General features: G+C 30.5%; 1 pseudogene; it reads left to right on the top strand.

The window, feature by feature from the left end:
- Positions 1-4,106: 4,106 nt before the first annotated feature.
- Positions 4,107-20,703, top strand: part of LOC129289116 (linoleate 9S-lipoxygenase 6-like) — a 59,454-nt pseudogene continuing 42,857 nt past the window's right edge.

Below are 20,703 nucleotides of genomic sequence, written 5' to 3'. Positions count from 1 at the left end.
ATTACATCATGTGGTCACACTTCTGCAAGTTTAATTTCAAACAATTTTGTTTCCTAGACTGAATATTCATATCTGAATTTTCCTGCATTCCCAACGTGAAGCTACACTATTAAAGTTCATATGTTCACACTTTTGATTAAAAAATAAATAAATAAACGCAATATGCATTATAGAGAGAACTCTATTCATGACATGATCCATGGTGGAAAAATATTGATGAAACACAATGTGAGCAGTATGAGTGGGTGAAAGTGACACTAATTAACCAACTATTGCTCGTTCAAGGGAAAGAAAAGGAGAAGTTGTGGGTCTCAGCTGTGGGTCTCAAGCTATTTGTTAAATGGGGGGAAGAGGAGGAGACAAGGAGAAGAGAGAGCTGTCTTTCGAATGCTTGCCATCGAATGCTGGTCGTGGGTCTAGATTCAGTCCATTGGCTGTGAATCTCGATGCCATGGGAAGGAGAAGAGAGAGTTGCTATGGGGAAAAGAGGAGAGAGCTATAGTAGAAAGGAGAAAAGAGAGGTGCCGCCCTTAAAGGGAAAGGGGAAGACGAGTTAGGTTTCAAAACATAGAATGATAGAGTGAGGAAGGAGCTCGATCTAATTTAAAAAAACTAACTGAAATCCACATCATTTTTATAAAAGTGATGTGAAAAATGTTTAAAAAATTAATAATTTAAATAATTTATGTTTTACAATCCACATCACTTTTTAAAAAGGCAACATGGATAAATTATCCACGTCATCTTTTTAAAAAACAACATGAAAAATGTCTAAAAAAAATAATTTACTTTTTACAATTCACATCATTTTTCAAAAAAGTGACGTGAATAATGTACAAAAATTAATAGTTTAAAATAATTTATTTTTTATAATCCACATTGCTTTCTACAAAGGGATGTAGACAAATTATACACGTCATTTTTTCTTAGAAAGCGATGTGAATTATGTCCAAAAAATTAATAATTTAAAATAATTTATTTTTTACGTTGTTCTCTATAAAACAACGTGGATTTAAATTTTAACGTTGTTTTTATGAAAAGTGATGTTGATAGTCTTATACATTCAATATTTATTTATAAAATTATCATTGTCTCTATTTTTTACATCACTTATAAAAAAATAATTTAAATTGAGGCACGTAAAATATATATTTTGTAATAGTGGAAATCATATATGCACGCGGGTTGCAAAAAGTAGGACTTCAAAATTAAATAACTACCTGACTAATTAATATATTTTGACGACTTCATCTGGTCTTTCTTTATTGCCATATTTGCTGGAAAGCAACAAAATGGTTGTTGGGACAATTGTTTAATTGGCTCGAGGTTAATTTTCAAGAAAATAATTCCTGGGATAGCAGTATTTCGAAAGATGAACATTGACTGTGAAATGATATTTTGATTTCAATACCCAGTATAACAGCTCCACGTTTTCTTTTGTTAAAAAAGAGACGATTTCAGTAAAGCATTTTATATTCAAAATTTGACTAGATCATACAAGTTTCTCTAAAATCTAGACACTTCTCGTACAATGCACAGGTTAAAATTAAAAAATTTAAAATAAATATTATCAATATCATTGATATCAACACATCTAAGATGAATAAATTTTTAGAAGTTCCTCTATTTAATTATTTTTCTTCTTGAATACTTTATTTATACATATCTTGTCTTTATTTCTTGAGCTTATAGTAAAAAATCTGTCTAGAAAATACCTATTCTTAAAGTGCTTAGAAAATATTGGCTCAAAAGAAAAACTTCTTTAGAATTCTCAATAACTCCTCATTTTCAATTATGTAAAAAAATTAGACATTAGTTTATGAATTATGACATAAATTGTATTTTCATAAACATGGATATAAGAAAAAATTCAAAGGAATCCCTCTTTTTTAATTATATTCTATTTTTTTGTATTTCTTAGTTCCTATTCTTCTTCTTCTTCTTCTTTTTTATAAAAACAAAAGAGCTACAAAAAAGATACTTTCACCACTCAAGTTTTGACTCTTTAAAGTACTTAAGTGGTTACTGCATTATTTTTTTAGGGTGAAATGCATGGTAAAACATCCACAGTTTGAAGATCCAAGACCATGAGATCAGAATTGATGATCTAAATTAAACTTAAACTTTTTTTATTTCCTTTTTTTCCTTTCTACAAATAATGTTTATGGATGGTAGTTGATGAGAATTGTTGATATTGAGCATAACGAATCATGAAAATACATAAAAAATATAAAAAGAAATTAAATATTATTGATCAAGAAAATTAAAAAGGCATGAGAAAGTATAGCAAATGTAGAAGGATAGTTAGATGGAGTTAAGGTTAACGATCAAGAAAATTTAAAAATGGGACTGCTTTTAAATCATTGTTCTTGTAAAAATAGATTAAAAATTACATAAAAAATAAGAAAATAAATTAAATTTCATTAATGAATCTAAAGAAATTTTCATATTAACATTAGTAAAAAATCTATTAACCAATGAGAGTCATTTTTTTTAAATAAGACTATTCTTGAATCAATGCTCCTGTGAAACTAAATTAAAAATACATGAAAAATAAAAAATAAATTAAATCTCATTAAATGCTCTCATGAAAGCAAATTGAAAATGCATGAAAAATAAGAAAATAAATTAAATTCCAATAATGGATCAAGAGAAATTTTCATATTAACATTAGGTTAAAATCTATTAACCAATGAGAGAGAGAGAGAGAGAGAGAGAGAGAGAGAGAGAGTGTGTGTGTGTGTGGTGTGTGTGTGTGTTAATGATAAGATAAGATGCCTTGAAAAGGAAAACCAAAAAACATGGGGAAATGCAACAAACATGGGCTATGAATAGAGAAAAACAGAGTCAGTTAATGCTTTCATCCAAGGTATGAATTATAGTTCAAAATTTAAGATTGAAAATAGGTGGGTCACATGAAAAATTGATTGAATCAATGGGAGAAGATAATTAAATTTTAACTAAGATAAAATGACCAATGACAAGGCTCAGAATCTGACCAATATGGGATGCTTTCTACAAGATTTGTTAATATATATTGATATGTTATCTATTTTTTTATATATATAAATGATACTCCCTCTGTCCCAAATTATAGAGCACTTTGAATGAGTTTCTCCATCCCAAAATATAAAACACTTTAGGTACATTAAGATTCTATTAAATACACTAATGTCAATATTACACTTTATCTCTCTATAATTAATTTTTGTTCCTTCTTTTTTAACATATTAAATAATGAGTATTTTTAAACATTTATATTTTTTATTTTAAAAAGATAAAATTATTAAATATATTTAATAAAAGTTATTAATATGTAAATTTTTATTTAAAATTATTTTATGATTTAACATGAAGAGAATGCACCTTAGCAAGGCCTAGCTAATAGTACACGACCCGGTATTCCTTTTTTGAAAAATTAGACAGCAAACATAAATGCACACGCGTCACAAAAGACAGGTCTTCAACATTAAATAATTACCTGATTAATTAATTAATTAATTATCCCTTCGTCTCAAATTATAAGAAATTTTTAGACAAATTTCATATACCAATAAAGCTCATTAATTATACTTTACAACTTTACTTTTCAAAACAAAAATATAAATTTTCAAAAATATCATTTATTTAATACCTCATTAATAAAAGAATATTAAAGAGAGAATATATGAAAAGAGTAATATTAAAAAAGTATCATTAATAAAATCTTATTTTGATTAAAATATTTTATATTTTGAGATATTGAATTTTTTTAAAAATATTTATAATTTAGAACAGAGGGAGTAATATATTGTCGAAGACTCCTTCTGGACTTTCTTTGTTGCCTTCCAGAAAGCATCACAATGGGTCAACAGTGCGGTGTCACGTTGGTGTTGAAGCTTGTGACCTCCCACATGTCACGTGAATGGACGCTGAGAGGAGAGAAGAAAGCACGCAGCACAGTGGGTGCTGGCATTTGGGACAATCGTTTAATTGGTTCAAGCTTAATTTTCAAGAAGTGTTGAGATATTTCAATACCCACTGAAGACTCTCTCTCTCTCTCTCTCTCTCTCTCTCTCTATCTATCTGTAACTCTCTCTCTCTCTCTCTCTATCTGTAACTCTCTCTCTCTCTCTCCTTCTATTAATACCCTCTGAACCTTATCAACTTGAGACCTGTGATTAGTCTCCTTCCATCTGCAGCTTAATTCCTTCAGTTTTTCAGTGTGTTGGAGTGAAGAAGGTAACAATGTTGTCTGGGCTTTTAGGGCGCAACAAGGACAAACAGATCCAAGGAACAGTGGTGTTAGTGAAGAAGAAAAACTGCTTCGACTTGACCGACGTTGGTTGTTCTTTGTTGGATCATGCTAGTGGGTGTTTAGGCCAAGGCGTGTCTTTCCAGTTAATTAGCTCTACTAAATTTGACCGAGGTTAGTTCCTTCATATTTCTTTCTACGTAGAATGGGGAGCCACTGCTCGGAAATGGGGGCGACAACAAATGGGTGAAGAGTAGTTGAAGATATCAAATATTAATTCAAAGCTAAAACATCAAAATTCAGGTTTATGTGTTATTTTTATTTATTTTATATTAGTTATTAAGTTTAATGGAGAAATTTTTGGATGAACTTGATATACCACCCATTCATGATCCATTTAATAAAATTGCACTAATTTAGTTCAATAAAATCTTATGTATCACTATTTTTTTATGACTTTATTTTTATAATTGAATATCTATTTAATTTCTTACCTTTTCTTTCTCAGTCCATCCCTTATTGTTTCCAACTTTATTCGACATGAGACATTCAACATTTGTTTAAGTTGACCTACACTTGAACAACACATAATACTATTATTTTCTTTCACACTTCATACCATGATCTTACACTATGTTTGGATCAAAGAAAAGGTAATAGAGGAGACATGCCGCTTACACATTTCTTCCAAACTTTTTCTCATTAAAATTTGAATGATTGTGGAAAGAAAACTTGCTTTCTAAAATTATTCTCATTATACATGAGTGTTGTTATTGTCATTATAAATGACTTTTTTCCTCAACCTTTTTCTTCTCCATTTTCTTTCCTCTTATTTTCTCTTCTCATACAAATTTTAAAATTAAATTGTATACTATTCTTTTTTCACAAAGTACTATGTGTTCTTAACTTTTGTAAGTTTTTAATTAATCTGTCAAGGAAATATGAGATGCACCTATTAATTATTGAGTAGGATTGTGTTATCCTATGACACAGTTTCTTCTTTTTATACTCTGAGCACAGCAATTTCATTCTTAGAGCTTATTTGGTTTTTGTTCTTATTTTTTCTTTTAAAATTATTTTGCAATACAATTTTTAAAATATTTTTTCAAAACAAAATAAATAGGAAATCTTTCTGGTTGTATTAATTAATTTAAAAATATTTTTAGAATTAAAAAAAATCAGTAAATAGGGGTGCCAAATAGACTTGAGCCTCTATGGTAAATTAGAAACCTGGACCTAACCAAAAGCTTGCATAAAATTTTTTTTAATGATTTAAGTTTAAACCTATCTAAAGTCTAACCTGGCCTATCTCGCGCATATGTGAGACAGAGAATAAACCAACCTATTTAAGCTCATAGGCTACACCTTAAAAATTAGACCTAATTAAATGTGTGAATCTACCTAGAACCTATTTAATAAGTTAGGTTAAGCATAAAATAAGTTAGTGTGTAAACTCCTGATAGGAGCCTAGCATATTCACACTCCTATAATGATAGTCATTGATGGTTAATGGTTGTGATTTATGATAATTGTTAGTAAGATAATTGTAATTTTTAATAATCAAACATAATGTATTTTTAAAACAAAAATAAGCACAGTTTTGAAAACAATCAGATTCAAAACAATCATCCAAATAATTTTTCAATTTTTTAAAAAACAAAAAACTGCTTTTAAAAATACATACCAATCATTTTTTAAACCATACGTACAATAACTCTAGTTGCTAAGCGCGTGCTTCTAATCTTATAGTACTTGTATTGAATTATTTCCTTTGTATTCATCCATCATTTATTTATTCTAAATTTTTCTTTCAGCTACAATAGTCTTAAGGTTCAGATTAACAAAAAAAAAAATCACAATTGACCCGGACGTAGTATAGTTGCACCAAATAATAACATAAATATCATCTTCCTCTTGATAATTGGATGAATCGAGCGTTAAATCCATATCTTTTATCGTATAAAATTACTGAAACAATCTCCGTTGTTTTGTAAGTATTGGTATCACTATTCTATTTTACAAAAACAAGTAGACATAAAGTTAAGCCGTGCTATTAGCTAGTGTGAATTATATAATTTAATCCTATCCTATCAACTCCTTGAAATGTGCATCTTGACCCCAAATCTTAATTCAAGATATTAAGACTTATGTTAATGGGTCATTTCTCTTTATTTTGTATTAGTTATTAGTTATTGTTAGGAATGATGAATGACTGCCCAAAAAAAAGGGGGAGAAGAGAGACGGGCAAAAGTAGCAGAAGAATATCACATCTTAACTCAAAATCTTAAGGTTTAAGTTTATGGGTTTTTCCTTTTTATTATGTATAGTTATTAAGTCCAACTTTATTCTATGAAAGACTTCTCACATCGTCTTATATCCACTCATACTTAGACAATCTAACAATTATTAAGTCTAATTTTATCCGATGTGAGATTTCTAATATCGACTTAAATTCAATCACACTTGAGTAACCTTATAAAATAGGATTAAAGTGTTAATTCGTCTTTGAATTTTTTTTCACAAGCACCAGCCACCCTATAGTCATAGGTGGTGCAATAATCTAGAGGAGCAAATTAAACAAATATATTGTAGAAAATAAAAGGTACACTTCAACAAGAAATACAAGAAATTATTAATGTGAAAAACCTCTCATATTACCCCACCCATGACTATGGGGTTCAAGGATAAATTAACACTTTAACTCTTAAAAAGTATGAAGGACCAAATTTTGACAAAATATTTCTGAGGGCTGCGTCATTTTAAAGTTCATGTTCTTGTATACTTTTGCAGAAAGGGGAGCCAAAGGGAAAATTGGAAAACCTGCATATTTGAAAGGGTGGATTACTAAATTCCCAGATCTGACAGCTGAAAAATCTGAATTCAAAGTACACTTTGAATGGGAAGAAGAAGTGGGGATTCCAGGAGCATTTCTGATCAAGAACAAGCATCCTACTGAGTTCTTCTTAGTCAGTTTGACTCTCGAGAATGTTCCATTTGTTGCTAAAGTTCACTTCCCATGCAACTCTTGGGTTTACTCTACAAATAGACATGAAGTGGGCCGCATTTTCTTTCGCAACATGGTAATCATATGCACTCTATCCATCACTAATACATTGATCACTAGACTCATTCTTAATTATCGATACAATCCCTGAACTTTGACTCGAAACAACTGAATTGCTATAATTTCTTGAGTTGAAACAACTTAGTCTTCATAGTTTTTTTGTCTTAGTACAATTTAATTCTTATAATTTTTTAATTTAATAAACTACAAGGATTGAATTATATTGAGTCAAAATTCAAAGATTAAATTGATAATTGTTAAAAAGTTTAGCAAATAATTAAAAGTTATATTATCCAAAAAAAACTATTTTACATTCTTTATAAACACTCCTTTGGTTTGATATATAGGGTAGAGAGAGAAGATTAATTTTGATCGTATTTATAAGGTACTTTATTATTTTCTATGTTCATCAATATTTACCCTTTTGCCTTTATTAAATGTTAAGAAAAATTACTAAAAATAATTCTTTTGTCCTTACTAGGGCTAGGGTGGAAATTTATTAATTTTTAAGATAGTTAATGAGTTTTAAATTTTTCTTTCATTTTGATGAAGCACTTTGGAAATAATTTATAAATAGAAGCCGAAGGAGCACATTTCAAATTAATTTTTTTTAAAATACCCCTCATAATTTTTAAACTTTTTCTTCCTTTAATAATTATGGTCATTTACTTCCAACGACTCCTTTTTGTTCAAACCTCCCTTAAAATTTTCTTATGCATGAGACTAAAGTAGTAGACTCATTGTATTAATTATCTAATGAGAAATGAAGGTTTGTCCAATGTGTATTGTAGACATATCTTCTTGATAAAACACCAGACCCACTAAGCAAATACAGAGAAGAGGAATTGTCCCAATTGAGAGGTGATGGAATTGGTAATAGAGAACTTGAAGATCGGGATAGGATTTATGATTATGCTCCTTATAATGACTTGAACAATCCTAAAAAGTATGACTGTCCAATTCTTGGCGGAATGATTGGAGGCCAAATTAAACATCCTTACCCTCGTCGAGGACGAACTGGAAGGTCACTAGTAAAGTCAAGTCAAGCTTCTAGATTTGATTTTAATTGTAGCAGATATCAAACTACATCCATAATCTAAATCAACACGACAATGCATTTCCTTATACTTATGAATTTGTTTACCTTCTTGCTTAGATTAGTTTGTCATTGTATTATCAGCACACATGACAAATGTGAGGACATTTATCTGTGAGCTAAAGTATACTCTTAATCCTCTGACTTTATATAAGGTTTTAATTTGGTCTCTTAACTTTATAAATTATCTTTTTAATTTTCTGACCTTAACATTGTTAGTTTTTGAAACAAATATTTTTTTGTCAATCATTGTTACTTCAAAAAATTAAATTTGATATATTAACATTCAAGAATATTTTGTTAATATTTAAAGTTCAATGTAGGAATTTTTTATTCATGACACTAATGTTGTTAGGGTTAAATGACTGAAAAAAACTTTATAAAATTAAAAAATAAAAATCATGTATAAAGTTAAAGGATTAAATATATACTTTAGCCTTTCATTGCGTTTGACATAAAATTTTGCAAAAATGACAATTAAAGATCTTGTGAAGGAATATATGACAATCAAAGACCTCAAATTATTGAAATATTTATTAAAATAATTAATGAAATGTGGCTCATGAATTTAGATAAAGTTAATTATGAATTTAAATAATATTACTTATGAATTGATTGAAAAACAACTGTCAACATCATAATATCAAACATGTGAGGATATTTAATATCCGTGCGTGTGTGTGTATAACACAATATTTAAGAGAGTCATTAGCGTATATCTCGAAGTTCAATGTTCGTATTACTTTATTTGTCTTGGTGCTTATGAGAGGGAATAACTATGTAATAGCCCATGATTATCTAAAAGCAATTGAATGGTCAAACGGGTATTTTATACTTCCCCCACTTTTATATATAAGAGAAAAAAAATATATTACACAATTTAAAAAAATTAGTTAACCATAATAATTATGTCTAAAAATAAAAAAATTGGACTAAAATGCCCTATATTAATTAATATAAACATACAGTAATTATTTTTCGTTAATATAAATTATGAAGGTCGATTTAGATAATGTGTGATAAATGTTTATTGAAATATGTAATTTTGCTTATATAAAAAAATAAGTAAAAATGATAGTTTCTCTTGTAAAAAAAAACAGAGTAGTACCTTATAACCTGTCAATCATCTTCAATCTCTTATGGGGTAATCATAAATTTTTCCATTCTTGTATGTGGCCGACCCATTACTGTCATTTTTTTCTGATCCAGAATACGAAAGCAGGGTGAAATTTTTGGGCTTAAATTACGTTCCAAGGGATGAAGAATTTTCTCCATTGAAGAATTCAGACTTCATTACTTTTGGATTCAAATCTGTGACTAAGATCATCAAACCTGCTTTGGAATCTCGTCTCTCTCCAGAGTTCAATAGCTTTGACGAAGTTCATGATCTCTACGAAGGTGGATTTAAGCGGCCAAAGGCTGTTCTTATGGCCGTAAGCAAGCACCTTTATTCCGATCCAAAAATTAAAGGAAGTTTTCTGAATTGATGGTGAATAATTTCTCAGGTTTCAAAAGCCTCAGGTGACTAGAGGTATGCCGCGTGTGTGTGTGTGTGAAGTTATCATCCCCAAGTTATCATCCCCTTGATACACTACATATACATAGTGAAAATTACTAGTGTGAAGAAAGAAACGATTGACTAGAGTTTATCTAATAGTTTCTCACGAGCATCACACAGTATGTAAATCATTTGGTGGGTGGTTAATATTATTAAATGGGGGTCCTAATTTGCAGATAATAAAAATGCATGGATGACAGATGAAGAATTCGCAAGAGAAATGCTTGCTAGAGTAAATCCTGTCAAAATTTGCCGTGTCCAGGTATGCCCAATTATTTGAAGCTAATATAGTTAGCAATTTGATGCCATCTGATCAATTAATTGGGAAACTCCCATTTCTTTCGCGTATATGTTTTGTTTGCAGGAATGGCCTATAAGAAGCAAGGTGATGGTACTATCTGCAAAATCAGTCAAGATGAAATCGTAGAAAACCTACAAAGGCTATCTGTAAAAAAGGTAATCTAAAAACTTGCTAATTATTTATCTATTCATCCAAAAAAAAATTTTCATTTCAGCCCAAAATATAAGCATGTTTTGACAATATTTGGCATGCTAATAAAATTTTCAATATCATAAAAATATATATTATTTTTCCTTTTTACCTTTAGTTTTGATTTATGATGAGTGAGAAGGTAGAGGTCATAAATTTACAAACGCAAGAATTCTGGTCAATAAAAACAAGTGGTAAAATAAGAAATTTCTTTAACAAATACTAAGTTACTTATTTCAACCAAGATTAGTTGGGAGAAAATGATTACATTTGGATTGGAGGGAGTATGTTGCTTTAGAATTGATCGAGTTCAACTTATCTTCTATTCACAAATGTTCTCTATAATAATAACAATTTTTCTGTATTTGATTCATTCCATATCTGGGCCTTATAAACACAACTGCTGCTGAAGATATTACTTCTAAAGTCCCACCAACAACATATGCTACAAGAACAATTCTTTTCTTGAAAAATGATGGCACTTTAAAGCCATTGGCAATTGAATTAAGTTTGCCACGAGAGGGTCAATTCAATGTGACTCCTAAGTCTACTTGCCTGCAGAACAAGGCGTGGAGAGTTGGCTTCGGAAGTTGGCTAAAGCCTACGTTGTTGTCAACGATTCCAACTATCATCAACTAATTAGCCATTGGTATTTATATTTTTCTAATATATCTGTTTCCTTCTTTCTTTATGAGAGACTTGTATTAATGTTTTTACATGTACGTACATGACAGGTTATACACTCATGCTATCGTCAAGCCTTTCATCATTGCAAAAAAATCGACAGCTTAGTGTGCTTCATCCTGTTTACAAACTTCTATGTAAATTAGGTGTGATTGGCCCTGGATATATACACAAACACCCATCCCTTAAACCTTGATCAAGAAAATTCTAATTTAATATCTTAATTCATTTAAAATAGGATTAGAAATCATAGTAACATTTTTCATATAAATAAAAGGTTCGTAATTTTTGTTTTTTATAAAGATTTCAGCAGAACTTTCTTTGTAAATAAGACCTCCTGAATCTCTACAATAACCATTTATAGATAAATTAATAATACAAAGCTTCACTCCTCGACAACAGATAGTTAATATAAATTTACAAATCAGGATCACATCTATAGTTAGTGTATAGCACCTAAATTATAGTCTCAAAATAAAGCACATAATTGAATATATATATCAAAAGAAAACGCATTCTCAGAATAAATATTCACCCAATTCTGTACCTAACCTTTTAATGATCAGCAAGAGATTCAATGTTAGCTAATGAATCTAAGATCAAAATATTTTTCAGTGAATACATCCCAAAAAAATAATAGAAGAAAAAAGAGTAAAAATAATAAACTTAACCAATTGTGTAAAATAATTGAAAAGATAATAATTCAATATAATAAACTTAATAAACCTACGCATCTTAATCATAACCATAAAATCAGTGAACTAGAATTGCTTTATTCTATCATGCTTGAAGAAAACAAATTATTCAGATGTAAATCAAAGTAGTACACTTGGTAATTGAAATTATTGAAATTTCAAATACACCAATTAATTAAAAACTTTAGAATTTTGAGAACTTAATAGAACATGTAACAAACGTGGACACACAACCTATAAGGGTAAAATAATCAAACGCAGTTGAAACCACAAAATAGACATGGACACACAGTCCACGAGGGTAAATAACCAGACATAGTCGAAGCGATGAAACAAATGTGAACACACAGTCCAGGAGGATAACTAACCAAACGTGGTCGAAGCCACAAAACAGATACAGGTACAAGACTTATGAATAACAAACGTGAGAATAAAACTTATGAAAATCAAACTAACTAGTCATTAACCACGGCACGCCAAGGGCTAATGGAACTACTGTTAGCAACCTGTGTTCTGCTTACAATCCTCTAAAAATTACTTTTCAAACATGCGAGAAAATAATTACTTATCAAAATACCATTTTCTCTTCTCAATAACAAACTCACATAAATTGATTAAAAATTCAAATTTTTAAATATGAAAATTCACAACTAATGTTTCATAAGCTCCTTCACCAATTTTCATAATTATTTTTATCAAATGAAGAAGTAATAGAACTCATAAAAGCATTTTCATCAATTTCATAAGTATATGCTATGATTTGAAGTGCTAAAGAAATTTAATTAATAAGAATAATTAATGCTAGGGAAAAATATATTCATAATTGAAAATTGTTGAAAATAATATTTTGATAAAAGAAAATTTGCAAATATCATAGTAAATAAAAATGATATACATAAAAATAAAATATTTCAATAAAAGACTATTATTATTAGTAAATTAATTAGGATACTATTCACTTATCTAAAGTTTTCTCAAAGTACATGGTTCTTTTCTTACCATATTAATCGATTTCCTCTCCTTCCAAACCTTCTATAGAATTTATTAAGCTCTTAATAAATTTCTAAGAATTCTTAAAAACTCTCTTCTAACATTAACATATCTATACATACATACATACATACATACATACATATATATATATATATATATATATATCACCATAACTAATCATTAGGCATAACATTATCCAATCTAAAAGAAAATCTGCCATTCTTTTCCCTTCTCTTGTTTATGTTTATTTTTCTCCCTTACAAGCCTGAAATTCATTTTGGTAGCCCAAGCTTTTCACCACAATGAATACATATGTATATATATATATTATCAATATTTATACCTTCCAAAATTTCTAACATAGAGATTAAACAATCCTAAATTCAAATCTTAGTCACTATTATAATGAATGTACTTAACTTACTCCATTCCAAGCAAATTCCTCTTTCAAGCAATTTAGCAGAAACCCTATGTGCGTCTATATTCAAGCTATAATACAAAGTTCATTCCTATTCATACCTCTTCCCAAATATACATTTTTAATATATCAAATTTTTTTTTCAGGCGTCCCAAACCTTCTTATCTCAACATTAACAAATTTCTATCAAGAACCAATTCTAGCAATACCATCAGCACACACGCGCACAAATCAGACAGGGGAAGGAAGTTACAGAGAAAACTATCCGGCCACCACAGCCTTCGACATCGGCAATGAAAAGGAGCACAGGAGATTGGAGGGGACGGTTCGAACATGCTCTCTGGATTCTTATCCTCGGTTTGAAATGCACGAAAGGGATATAAAGTTGGGGAGGAAAAAATCTGCAGCTGCTTTCGTTTTTTTTTTAATTTTTTTTTTTAAGGGGCAAACCAATAATTTTAATTTGGATGATGAAAAAACCCCTCATTCTTTCTTGAGGATTCGAACGTAAAACCAAAGGGTGAATACGAAGGGAGTTTCCATTAAGCCACCAACATCTTTCTTATTATATTTGTCCCAAAATTAATATAAATATACTTAAAATACTTTATCATAAAATCTAACTTAACTTAAATTTTTGGGTCATTACATTCTTCTTCCCTTAAAAAATTCAGTTTTCTGAATTTAAATACATGCCTACATTAGTCTTCAAATAAGTGTGGCTCTTTAGTATGTATATCACTTTCACACAAGCAATTTCCTTCTATTTGCAAATTCTTTACTTACTACCTTGGGCTCAGTTCACCTTCCTTCCCGAATTTCATCACCCTTTCATAGGAGATACTTTAAAAAATATTTTGTCTTCAACCATAAATTCTAACTTCTTGCATCAGTTATTAACACAAGACTTTTGATGATTTTGGGTCATTAACAATCTTTTGCTAATTACTTCCACCTTATCAATAGCATCTTGCACTAAATCCCTGCCTCTTGCTCTTATATCATTTTTCTTATTTTACTCAATTTCTCTTGTTCCACCATCTAATACCCGAGACCATCTTAATTCATTTAGAATTCTTATGTTAATAACCAATATAATTAGTTAAAGAACAATAAAACTAAATCCCTCTCCAATTAGTTTAGCATGTTATGAACACATAATTGAGCCTAAACTTTAGATGATCATAACTTGAGTTAGGAACATCCTATTAAAGCAAATTAAGACTTTCTGGAAAGATATATTCATGTACTATCTACTATTAAAATATCAAAGTCATTAGAGTTCATTAAGTACATGATAACAATAAAACATCATATCTGACACATAATATGCAGACCTGTGTCATAACAGCTTTTCCAACCCAAATTTAAAAATTTATAAAATATTCTATAGAGCTTCAAAAATAATTGTATTTGGATGAATGAAACTTCCATATGTTTCCTAAATACATGCCAAATTTTAGCTCAAACATCAACCTTTAAGCCCTTCAACTGCAATCATAGTTTTTTTTTATAACTCATTTGGGTTTTGTTTTGAAAGCTCAATATTTTTGCCACCTATTTTTGTATGCACCAATATACATTACAAAAAAATTGAGTTTCAGCGGCGACATTTGTCGCCGCTGAAAGTCAAATAGTCACTGCCAAAAGTTTTCAGTGACAACAAAAAGTCACCACAATGTCGCCGTGAGAGCTTTTATTGTTGATTCAATCTGCGACGACAAAAAAAGTCGCCGCTGAAAGTTGAGAATCTATGGCGACATTTGTTGCCGTCAAAAGTCAAAAAGTCGCCACTAAAAGTTTTCAGCAGCAATAAAAAGTCGCCACAATATCGCCGCGAGAGCTCTTGTCACTGATTCAATCTACGGTGATAATAAAAGTTGCTACTGAAAGTTGAGAATTAGCAGTGACAATTGTTGCTGCAAAAACCACGCATTAGCGGTGACTATTTCAATTGCCGTTAAATGTTAAGTATCAGTGGCGATAGTTGTCACCGCTGAAGCTACCAAAAAGTTATCGCTGAAAAGTAATGTTGGTTCATTTACACATATAGCACAACGTCATTGTCCATGTGGCGCCCCACTTCACGCCACGTGATGCCATGTCACCCTCTACGTAAGGCCCCACCTCACACCACGTGTCGCCATATCACCCTCCATATAGGGCCCTACCTCGCACCACGTGATACCATGTCATCCTCCACGTGTCGCCTCTACCTCACACCACATGGCACCATGTCACTCTCGATGTGTCGCTCTCACCACACGCCACATGGTGCCATGTCACCCTCCACATAGGGCCCCGCCTCGCACCATGTGATACCATGTCATCCTCCACGTGTCGCCTCCACCTCATGCCACGTGGCACCATGTCACTCTCCATGTGTCGCTCTCACCACATGCCACATGGCATCATGTCACCCTCCACATAGGGCCCCACCTCACACCAGGTGATGCCATGTCATTCTCCATATGTCACCCCTCACCTCACGCCACATGGCCCTATGTCACTCTCCATATGTCACTCTCCCCATACGCCACGTGTCATCATGTCATCAATTTATATTTCCATTTTGAAAGTTGTCTCCTCCAAAGTTTGAACCCGTGACCTCCTCCTTTTGCATCCAACCATTTTGCCACTGAGCTAGAATAAACTTATAGTCTATTATTGCATAATTAAATACACACACACACACACATATTATTAAACTATACAAACACACATATATATTAAAATATTAAATATTATAAAATATCATTACTATCCTTAAATACTTCAATTTAATTCTTTCAATTTATAAAATTATAAATTATATTATTTATTTTTTTAAAGTAAACTATAAATATAATTGATACAATATAATTTTTATTATTTATTTTAATTTGTTTTACTTCTTGAGGTTGTTATATTATTTATTTTAATATTCATAATTACAATTATAATATAAAAAATATCTAAGAATAAATAGTAAAAATACTGATGATTATACATTAGTAAAAAAATTATAAAAATGCAAACAATCAGCGACGACACTAAAAAGTCACCGCTGAAAGTCGACTTTCAGTGATGACTTGTATGTCGTCATTGAAACTTACAACATAATTTTTTAAAAGAAATTAAAAAATGCTGACAATCAGCGGCGACACTAAAAAGTTGCCGCTGAAACTTGCAACATAATTTTTTTAAAACAAATAAAAAAAATGCTAATAATTAGTGGCGACACTAAAAAGTCGCCGCTGAAACTTGCAACATTTTTTTTAAAAAATTATAAAATTAGCCAAATTTTTCACATTTATAACAAACTATTTCTATTTTATATTTTTTAAAATTATCTTTTCTAAAGGTTTTATAATATTAATTATTTGTCCATATGTTAAAATAGTAGAATTTATTGTTCTTCGTTATAACTAGTAAAATAAAAGCAGAAGAAAATATAGAAAATGAAATAGATAACACCCCTTTTGAAATAAATCAACAAAGATACATGAACATAATATCACATATAACTTATAAAAAAATGATATTGCCAATTAAGTTTAGTAACAAACAGAGAATATTCAAGAAATATAATATTCAAAAATTCTGTGAAAGAATAGAAAAGTTAGGCAGTGGTGTTCCTATTAAGTCTAGGACGAACAATATCAATAGAAAATAAAACTTGTAGAAATAGAAATATGAGATGGTTCAATAAGATATTAGGATCTAAGTCAAAAAAAAAAAAGATAAGTCTTAAGAGTCTTAGTCTATAGCCAAATAGAAATAGTGAACCTGAAAGAAAATTAGAAGAGGTAGAAATAAAGAAATACATTATAAAAGAATTGAAGAACAAATAGAAATCTCAAAAATAGAAAATAGAATAAATTAAATAAGAGAAAAATTTAAAAGAGATATTTGTGCAGAATATCCAAATTCTTTTTGAAATAGAAAAAGACACAAGAAATCACAGGTGAAAAACAAATATAACAAAAGAAGAAAAAGAAAAAGAAAAAGAAAAACAAGAGTTGAATCTTGTCAAAAAATAATTTAAGCACAAAAAAATGTAATTAAGTGAAATAAATCAAAAGAGCTAATTTAACCATGATTTTTCTAAACTTCTATAAAATCAGAAAACTTTTGATTTTGCAGGCATTGAGTTAAATGGCCCCTTCTCTATCTCTTAATATAAACCTCTCTCCACTTGTAATATTACAAGATATGTATGTGTATCTATGCATACATACATACATATATACAACTTGGTTAAATAAATGGAAATGAAAATAAATTGAAATTTAAATAAAAAGAACATCATGAAATTGATAAAACAAAAATATGTTTTTTTGTTGCCGCTAAAACTTACAACGTAATTTTTTAAAAGAAATTAAAAAATACTGACAATCAGCGGCGACACTAAAAAGTCGCCGCTGAAAGTCGACTTTCAGTGGCGACTTGTATGTCGCCGCTGAATCTTACAACATAATTTTTTTAAAAAAGAAATTAAAAAATGCTGACAATTAGCGGCGATACTAAAAAGTCACCGCTGAAAGTCGACTTTCAGTGACGACTTATATGTCGTTGCTGAAACTTGCAACATAATTTTTTAAAATAAATAAAAAATGCAGACAATCAGCGGTGACACTAAAAGTTGTCGCTGAAAGTCGACTTTCAACGGCGACTTGTATGTCGCCACTGAAACTTGAAACATAATTTTTTTAAAAGAAATTAAAAAATGCTGACAATCAGCGGAGATACTAAAAAGTCACAGCTGAAAGTCAACTTTCAGTGGCGACTTGTATGTCACCGCTGAAACTTGCAACGTAATTTTTTTAAAAGAAATTAAAAAATGCTGACAAACAACGACGACACTAAAAAGTCACCGCTGAAAGTGGATTCAGCGGTGACTTTTTAGTGTCACCGCTGAAACTTGCAACATAATTTTTTTAAAACAAATAAAAAATGCTGACAATCAGCGACGACTTTTAGTGCCGCTTTCAATATAATTTTTTTAAAACAAATAAAAAAAATGCTGACAATCAACGGCGACTTTTTAGTGTCGCTGCTAAAACTTGCAACATAATTTTTTAAAAAAAATTAAAAAATGCTGACAATCAGTGGAGACACTAAAAAGTTGCCGTTGATTCTCAACTTTCAACGGCGACAGTAAAAGTCACCGCTGAAAGTGTTGCTTCAGTGTCGTTGCTGAAAGTTATTTTTTTTGTAGTGTATAGTACAGCCTAACAATGAACCCCAATTGACTCGTTCAGAGACTAATCTATTTTGCACAAATCCTACAAGTCAACTACTTTTTGTAGGATGCCCCTCCCCCTGAGTTTTTTTTTTTTTGCTTCTATGCAATCATCATGCAGCAAATCAATTCCCATCCTTTGATTCCTTTCCAATCTACATCTTCTTCCAATTCTAGCTCACCAATGCCTTTTCTTTTGCCACTTAGATATCAATGTATATGAAATGATGCAGCAATTGGTCAATCTTCTATTTCTTAAGTTCCTATGTTGTATAATTGTAAATCTGAAACTAGTGGTTAGAGTTAGTTAGGGTCGTTACTAGCTATTAGTTGAGACATTATAGAAATAGGACTACCTATATAAGAGGCTACCTATGGAATCATTGTGTGCATACCTTAATCAGAATCATCCAGCGTATTTCCTCAGAATCTCCCCCCCCCCTCTCTCTGTTCTTCTCTCGTCTCTCTCCCCCTTTGAATCACTCTTCCCTCTTCTGTTCTTTTGCGGATTACAAACATCTATCACATTCCAATACATATCATTTGCATTTTGTTTGGGCCTGTCTGCACTATCCAGCAATGTATATCAGTCTTGTGCATATTGTGATTTCAAACAAATCAACAGAACAAAACTAAAACACCTAGATGTCTTGATACCAAAACAAGAACTACATGTACACACACTTTCACTTGCATTTGTTGCATAATTTTTGTAAATACACTGAAAATTAAAAAGAGAAGGTGTAGACTTTAAGAAATGTCTTAACAAAAAGTATTTGACTACTACAATATTAAAAGAATGCCAAACCTAAATAATAATAATAATAATAAGAGATGGACAAAGCAATGTCAATATAACGTTTATTTCATATTGGAAGTTTGAAAATTGTAAAGCAAATCCCTGACTTAGATTTGAAATTACAGAGTCTGGTATCTATTATTGAAAAAAATCCAATAATCACAACAGAATCTCCCTTATCAATGTCCCATTAATAATATTTCCTCAAACTCAATGATTGGTCTATTATGTGTACACTGCTATCTATATCATATCTATATAGCAACTAGTATAATCTAAACTCAATGATTTTTGGTACAGACCATTGAATATTTTAAGAACATTGATAATAATCAACAAATTAAGGATCTGAAAGTAAAAAGAAAAATTAGAAAAAAGTCATGATTTTTAGTTGGGAAGGAGAATTTGGCTAAAATGAAACTAGAAGACAGGAGATGAAGAAAGCAAATAGACAAGGATGAAAACGCAAGAGCGAGAGAAAGAGAAAGATGAAAAGGACGTTTTTCTTTTTGCCCCGCAATGTACATGGTTTCAAATCTTCATGTACTGGTTGATAACTGAACAACAACTATATTTTCTCTTTACTGGCTTTTAACAGAAAACAATTCAATGTCGTCCATTAATTGGCTGATGAGTGAACTAACTATAGTTGATGGTATTTTTGGCACAGACCATTGTGTTAATGTCAAAATTAATCTGCATTACATGAGGTGGTCTCACTTCCGCAAGTTTAATTTCAGACAATTTTGTTTGCTAGTGTAAATATCCATATCAGAATTTCCCTATGCGTTCCTATAGAAACTCAATGTGAAGCTATACTCTTGTTCTTGGATTATTCTACCTTTATTTATGAATCACCATTAAAGTTCATATGTTCCTATTTTTGAAGAAAAAAATTAATACTATATTTAGATATACATGGATTTAGATTTGAATTTGAGCCAAATCCATTGTTTGGAAAATTAAAAATGTACGAATTTAGATTTGATCCAAATCCAAATCCTCTCTTAATCTCTTTATAATTTAGAATTTTTTCTAAACCCCTATTATTTCAAATCCTAACTTTAGCTCTTTTGTAATTTGATCCAAATGCATGAAAGCTTGATTGACTTGCCAATGGTAATTGGATTGAACCACCAAAGTTGACAGAAACAAGCTGCCACCATTGACCAGGATAGGATAGGTAACTTCCACTGGATCAGACCAACGATGACAACTGGACAGTCGTCTTCCATCAAGACTGAACCGATAATGATGATGGAGACCAGCATGCTGACTTTCAATGAGAATAGACTAACAACAATAATGAGGACCGGACGGCCAAGTTCCCAGTCTATCATATATTATTGCTGCCCAAGTTAGGACAAAAAGCGTATATATTTGATGCAATTATGTCCACAGACACGGAGACGTCTAGATAAACCATATCTGTAGTAATATATTAAACA

This window comes from Prosopis cineraria, unplaced genomic scaffold (assembly GCF_029017545.1).
Source record: "Prosopis cineraria cultivar Desert tree isolate PC_DT_omini unplaced genomic scaffold, ASM2901754v1 PC12, whole genome shotgun sequence".
NCBI classification, from domain to species: Eukaryota; Viridiplantae; Streptophyta; class Magnoliopsida; order Fabales; family Fabaceae; genus Prosopis; species Prosopis cineraria.
This window is presented reverse-complemented; position numbering and strand designations above follow the sequence as displayed.